Source organism: Bos javanicus, chromosome 8 (genome assembly GCF_032452875.1).
Source record: "Bos javanicus breed banteng chromosome 8, ARS-OSU_banteng_1.0, whole genome shotgun sequence".
Taxonomy (NCBI): Eukaryota; Metazoa; Chordata; class Mammalia; order Artiodactyla; family Bovidae; genus Bos; species Bos javanicus.
In genome coordinates this window covers 34,513,321-34,521,158 of record NC_083875.1, presented here as the reverse complement: position 1 = coordinate 34,521,158, position 7,838 = coordinate 34,513,321, and positions in this window count along the sequence as shown.

Here is a 7,838-nt window from a genome sequence, read left to right as displayed (position 1 = left end):
TCAAGAATGCTATTTTTTTTTCTCTTAGGAAAATATGCAACTCTAATGAATTTTGTTAATGCCTATCAGGTCCTCTTTGGCATTTAAGAAGTAATATTCACTGAGATTTATACACTATAACTATGCAATTATTCTTTCATCTTCAGTGCGCAGCATGAGGGCATACTAATCTTTTTTATTTTTTAGTTTTGCTTTTACATTTAAAAACAAACTATTTAATAGCAAGGTCAATAAGACTCCTAATTACTTATACTTATTTTTAGCACTTTCTTCATTAAATTAGACATTAGAAAAAAAAGGCTTTTATAACTTAATCTCATTGGGTATCATTATCAATATGCTGTTGTCCCTGCAGTAACCCTCCTGTTTTGCGTGCCTCATTGTTTATTTTGCAATAAATCTTTTAAAATACAAATTTCATTTCCTCTTCTGCTGTAAGCTAGATTTAAGACCTCTTCCTTGAAGTGACCGCTAACTTCTTTCAATTCAGTCAAAAAATGATAAAACCCTTGGCAGGAGGAATGAATTTACTGCTCAGCTATAGTTACTAGAAAATTCAGGCAAAATAACTGTACTGGCTGTACATTTAGACACAACCCTTATAGTGCTGTAGTTTAAACTGCATTGTTTCATATACTTCAGCTAAGGATTAGGAGAGACTGTATTCTAAATTACATATACAGCACATTTTGGTTTAGTGTATATGACATAGACTAAGATATCATAGTTGGAAATTTTCAATATATTCTAAATATCTGCAAAATCACTTATCAAGTTTTTATCAGATCTATGTTCTACTATGGAGAAGGAAATGGCAACCCACTCCAGTGTTCTTGCCTGGAGAATCCCAGGGACGGGGGAGCCTGGTGGGCTTCTTTCTATGAGGTCGCACAGAGTCGGACACGACTGAAGTGACTTAGCAGCAGCATGTTCTACTATGTACTTATTAACTACTTAATAATAATTAGGAAAATAGGAAAATATTACCAAGGCAAATAATATAAATTTAACAGTAGGCTTTTGACATTTGTAAAGATATTTTTTGATTATTTGTTCCTATATTTTCCTACTAGGTGTTCTTCCCCAGCAAACACAGGTGCAAAATGGTACTGACAACACAAGAACATTCAGAAGAGAACATATGTCTTATAAGAAAATTTTTCTTTAATCTATCTATTCTTGCCTTCATAATTCTATATTTAACTTATCTTAAAGGTCAGAGGAGAGTTACATTGTTTGGAGTTGTGAAAAATGAATGTCAGGCAATGATTTTCAAGTTTATTCAGTATGGGAAACTTCTCACATTTTTGTAAGTTTCCCATTTAAAAAACCTCGTTGTTTTTTTTTTTTTCCTTTTGAACTTGCACTAGTGAGTTACCATGACAGATTTTATTCATTCTGAAATGGTAGAAGAAACTCTGGTGTTACCTCATGGAATATTGGAGGCTTCTCACAAATTACTGTATTTTAAGTTGAAATGAATAGTGCCAAAGTGGTTCAACCACAAGGGAAGGAACATGAAATAGAATAACATGAACCTGAAATTTTTATCCTGACCTGATTTTACCAATACTTGTTAGCCTATGCAACAAAGTTCTTGTGTCCTGGGACCTTGAATCACCTTTGCACCTTTAGTACAGGTTTCTCAATCTTGGCATTGTTGATATTTGGGATTGAATAATTCTTTGTTATAGAATTAGTCCTATCCATTATAGGATGTTTAATTTAGCAGCATAACTGGCTTCTACCCATATAAATGTCCCTGATTCAAAACATAAAGCATACCTCTTTATGCTTGCAGGATTCTGATTCAAAGCTGGTGCTTTAGATTTTTCCTTCAGCAGCCCGTTCTAACACTATCAGGGCAGCAGCAGCTGGATGATGCATTATGTATTACACCCAGTGAATTCTGTGGTCAGAAGCTGTCTGGGGATTAAGTACCTATGGACCAGGCATTCTGTGAGCACCTGGATAGTGATGCTGGCTGAGTCCCGTTAGCAAGAAAAGGCAACCCTCTACTTACACTAGATATCTATTCCTGTGAAAACAAACCACATGACCTTAGCTGATAGAAAGACTCAATATAGTCAACTTGGAATCAAGTGGCCATTTAGTCTACTCCAGGAATATTGCCATATTGGTCTTTGCTGTTGGAATTTTGGAGATTTGGAGGTAGTGGTTAACAGTATTTGGATGAGCTTAGGTAAGAAGGCTAATCTTTTGGGCTCATGCATAGCGTGTATCCTTGCCATATTTTTCCTGTTTTTCATATACCTGTCATGATAATACTATGGTAGCTGCTGATAGTTTTGAATCAGTTAACGTCCACTGGTTGAACACTGCTTCCATTTGGAAGTTTGGAGTCTTTACTCCAGTGAGTCTTTTCTGGTAGGCAATTGCTTGTGACCACTCTCACATATCCATCCACATGCCATTATCTCAGCATCCTGTGGCCAATCTTCCAGTCCTTTTCCTCCCAGATCTTTGACCAACTGACCCAGTAATTTGTCACTGTCCTTTAGTCTATATATATATATTATGACCACAAGTTAATTCTCCTTCCATGCAAATTAAGCACCAAAGTGCTCAAGGATTATGGTTATTTTTTAAGCATGATCATGAGTGAGTCTCTAAAAAAAGTCACCAGCTGGTGACTCTTTGAGCTGGTTTCCACATAATAAGCTGGCTAATACGTAAAACAAGTTTGGGGATTTGACTGCTTTTGGAGATATTCGGACATGGTTCCCCCAAAGGTCATAGGTATGAGCTGGAAAAGGGAGAGGAACTGAGTGAGAGGATAAGGGGCCTGGGCTACTTTCTCATGCATGTTCCTGGTGTCCTCTCTCTCTGCTCCTGACTGGTCTTCAATTCACTTCTTCTATTTTAAGATTATGTTTTCTAATTCCACTGAACCTTATGATTTAGTGCATTTGACAGTACCAAGTTCATAAAGACAGTTATAGATAATCAAGGCTTCACTCTACCTTTGCTCAATAGCATTCCAGGAGCTACTTTTTAAAAATGACTTCCAGTTTGTTCACATAGATGGCATACCCTTGCTCCAAGAACCTCATGATCCACTGGGGCTTGCCATACATGCCATACTGCATTTTTTACAACATCCAAACTTCAATTTCACATAATCTATTGAGTCAACTGGGTCTCAGTGCAGCTGATCACATTGCAGACTGGAACAGATACAGAGCTATGCCCCACTCAAACATGGCAGCCTTCATCACATTCTACACCTTAAATACTTATCATTTCTATTTGTCAGTTATATATCAATAAAACTAGAAGAAAAAATAAAATAAATAAAAAAAAACAAAAACAAAAAACAGAAATGTAGCCTCCTTATCTCCCAGTATGTGGCCAGAGCACTGTTCATAGATTTGACACTTGCTTTCACCAGAACCTTAGGAGACCTAGCAGGAGTTCACTTTCCTTCTTTGTTGATGGGTATGCAAGATGCAGCAATTTATCTTTTACTTTGGAAGGGATGTCCTGTCATGTCTTTAAAATTGGACTCAAAAATTTTACTACAGTGGCAAGCCCTTGAATCATTTTAGAGTTTATCTTCTCATCATCTACATTGTGTATATCCTTCCAAGGCCTTCAGGATACAAGCCACTCCTTATTTCCTAATTACAAGAATTTCCTCAATGTGATACTAGGCAGGATGTTCAAATAATCTAGATTTTTTTCCTACATTATGACGGAGTTAACATTAGTCCTAGGGAAAACTGTAAATGAATACTTTTGTGCAGTCCAGGGGAATGAGGACTGTTCTTGACCCTCCATATTAACTTTAACCCTATTCCTCCTTGCTATCACTGATATCCAGATCTATAATCCAGCAATCCCAAACCTCTGGCACTAGTTTCCTCCATTTCTTCTTTGAATTTCATGTTCCTAAAATACAACTATTACCTTATTTTAATATTCAAAAGCATTCACAGTTTTCTCACTGCTTATTAATTTTCAAATACTAGTTGCATTTTAGGGCTTTCCAGGTGGCGCTAGTTGTAAAGAACCTGTCTGCCAATACAGGAGATGTGGCCTTGCCTCTGGGTTGGGAAGATCCCCTGGAGGAGGGCATGGCAATCTACTCCAGTATTTTTGCCTGGAGAATCCCATAGACAGAGGAGTCTGGCGGGTTATAGTCCATAGGGTCACAAAGAGTCAGATACAACTGAAGCAATTTGGCATGCATATGTTAACCACTGTTCCAGGTGTTGGGGTACAATGATGAATAAATGTATAGTCCTTACTGTTAAGAGTGTCTCATAGTTGCAGACATGCAGAACACGGAATTAAGGTAGAAATTTACATGGAGTGGCATTAACCTTATGGAGAGGGAGATCTGTGATGATTACATCAATTCTGGACTCTTTGGCTTTGCTTTCAAGATTGAGATTATTTGTTATGCCTACTTACTGCAATTTGCCCAGTCATTGCCTAATACAAATTCTGTTCCTCTTTGAAAAATACTTTAATTCGACCTCCAAACACAAAGTTCTAGGTCACCTCTTTATCTTTGTTCATTCCTCCTGCCTAAAATGGGTTTCAGCAGCTCAGGTTCGCCTGTCCACATCCTTCCGCTAGCTTTCAAAAGATAAGTACCAAAGCCAACATTCTGTTTCAGTCACACAATTTTACAGACAATCAAAGTCCACACAGTTTACTCTCATCTCTAAATCCCTTCTGCACAAACTGATTGCATCTTCCTCTTGGAATTTATCTCTATTTGTTATTGAATTCAGTATGAGAATATAATCTTTAAAATTAGCTCTATTACTCATAAAGGACTTATTCCACTCGAAGTAGCACAATTAAAGAGACCTTTATTCCTACTACTTACATTATAGAGAAGTAGAAACTGATGGATGGTTTAGGCTATCAATAAACAATTATTTTCAAGATTCCCATCATTTGCCTCAGAAAACGTTTTATGTTGTGAAGATATATTGGTGAAGAAGGCAAAAGGGTTGTTGTTTTCATGAATCTGATGCTATAAAAATATAGATATATTTAAATAGATAAATATCAAAATAATAAACCTACATTTACAGACTTTGTAATAATTGAAATAATATGTTAAAGAAAGAATATGGTAGAAAGTGCTTGGGAGTATGTAGCCTGTGTAGAGTAGTCTGAAGATGCTCTGGCTAGTGGAATATGGAACACTACTAGCCCTTGGTTTTTTTGGCTGTTTATACACATAGAAATTGAAAATTAGGATCAGGATTTTTTATTGAATAATGTTTTATGAAAGTTACATTCAATCTTCTTAAAGTAGGTTTTCAGCTTAGTACCCCTTATCAAAAATAAAGTTCTAATACTGTGCCGGAAGTTTTCAAGAGCAAATCGATTCTTGAACTAAATTGTTAGTGGTAGTGGGATTTATTTCAATCCTTGAAAAATTGTGAAAAGTCAACTCACTAATTTATTACAGAGAAAAATACAATGAATCTGTTCACTATAGTTCTAGCCCTAATGTGTTTAGGTGACCTAGAATTGAAAGAATCCATGCTATGAGTAATTTTACTTTTCAGGTTTAATTAAATTAGATTATTCCCTGAAGTTCTCCCTTCTTTTATTAGGGACAGCCTCTGAGGTAAGGTAGAAATCTACCAATTGTGAGGGTAGTTTAATTAAAGTAAAAATTATAATAATATCCAGTATTTATTGAGTATTTAATATATACCAGATATTTTGCTAAGTATTCTACATGCTTTTTTCTCATTTAATTTTTTCAAACTCTGGGAGAATGGTATTATGATTATCCTTATTTATAATATTACTAAACAGAGGTCAAGAATATGAAAGCAATTTGCCTCTGGTCACACAATTAGTAAAAGACAGAAATAGGATTTGAACGCAGGAGGCTTAATTCCTGAATTTATACATAACCATTATTTTGTCAAAACAAAACAAATGATATCAAAGCATCAAATACACTTATTTTGGAAATCTGAATTATGTGTTTTCAATCTCCAATAATCAAACTAGACAGATAATTACAAAGACACCACATCAACCCATGCTGTGTTTTAACAACAGAAGACCTATTTAATATGTAGAATCAAAAGACTCAGAGCATTAAATAATAGATTATGTGATTTCTGAATGAGGTACAAACATTGAATATAAATTGGTGATGTAAATATCATTTTATAAATAAAGAGCATAGTACAAACATTTTAATTCCATTTCTTCAAAGAACTCCCTCTTTGAAATCAGAACCTTAATCCTTGATCTGAGTCTTTCTATGTATTGTAGAGACATAAAATAATAATTTCCCAAATATCATTAAAAATGATAGTTAACTTTAGAGATCACCATGTATGTTTTCTGTATGCATGATTTTCGGAAACCCTTAACAAAAAAGATGCTTTACAATGAACTTGCTGTTGTGGACAAGGAGATTTTCAGTCTTCAGATTATTATGTATGCACTGCCTCCCTTAGACAATTATGTGCTAATTACTCCAGAATCTTAAAAAAAAAAAAAAAAATTTATGCACACACACACACACATATAAGTTTACTTGAGAGGGTTTCCCTGATAGCTCAGTTGGTAGAGAACCTGCCTGCATTGTGGGAGACCCCAGTTCGATTCCTGGGTCAGGAAGATCCACTGGCGAAGGTATAGGCTACCCACTCCAGTATTCTGGCCTGGAGAATTCCATGGACATATAATCCATGGGGTCTCAAAGAGTCGGACACGACTGAGCAGCTTTCACTTTCATGTTTAACTGTTGGATAACATTCCAATTAAAAAAAGTAATCAGAAAATAAAATCTAAACACGTTATTTTTCACTTTGAATAGTAATCCAGTAGATTCAGGACTCTCTTAAATCATTTTTACCTTCTTGAGGTCTAATACTTCAGTTTTTCCTTTATTTCATTTCTAATGTCTCAATATATCATGTTTGTGTTTGTGTGATATGTGAATTATCTCACCCTTCCTCTTTTTCTTGCATGCTTTAGCAAGAGGGCTCTGACTGACAGGAAGAACATTTTCCTTAATGCTACCCAGATTCTGCAGGTCTGTCCAATATTGACAGATATCTGATTCTTAAAAGAAATGTTTAAATTAAAATGTTGGTCACTAATTTGAAATTAGAAATCTGTGCCAAACAAAATATGCGCACAGCCTATCTTTTGTGGCTATGGAGTATAATGGGATTGGCTGATTTAAGTTATGAAGTTTGCTAATGGAATGACCATGACAAGTTACTTTTTGTTATCTCAATCTCTAATTTTCTCACTTTTAAAAGAGATAATACTATATCACTGGTAATTTAGAGTATTAAAAGATGGAAGGTAGATGAAAATTCCCAGAATATTTCCAGACTCATAGAAAGATTTAACTATTATAAATTATAATTAATTCCCCTTTGTGTTTTTTTCCTCTTCTTTTCACACTTTATTTTGACTAAACATGTGTTACTTACTTCTCTACTCCATGAATCCTCCCCAACTCCCTTTTTTTCCTCAAATTTTTCCATCTTTAGTTATCATTACAATTTTATGATGGATTGTCATTAAACACATCCCCACTTTTTAAAAAATAATGTAATTTTGTCCTTTTGCTTTGCTGAAATTTTCATTCTAATGTTGAGAATGAATGGAGAAAATATTAGTTGAACTTCTGAACTGACCAGCAGCTACATGTGATCTGTAACAACTTGCTGAAAAATGGATCTTCTTAACTTTCATTTAAAGAAAAGAGCCAAATATATTAAATGAATTATTAATGTGTGCTTGTGTGTGTGCATGTTAAGTTGCTTCGGTTTTTTTCAGCTCTTTGCAACCCTATGGACTGTAGCCCA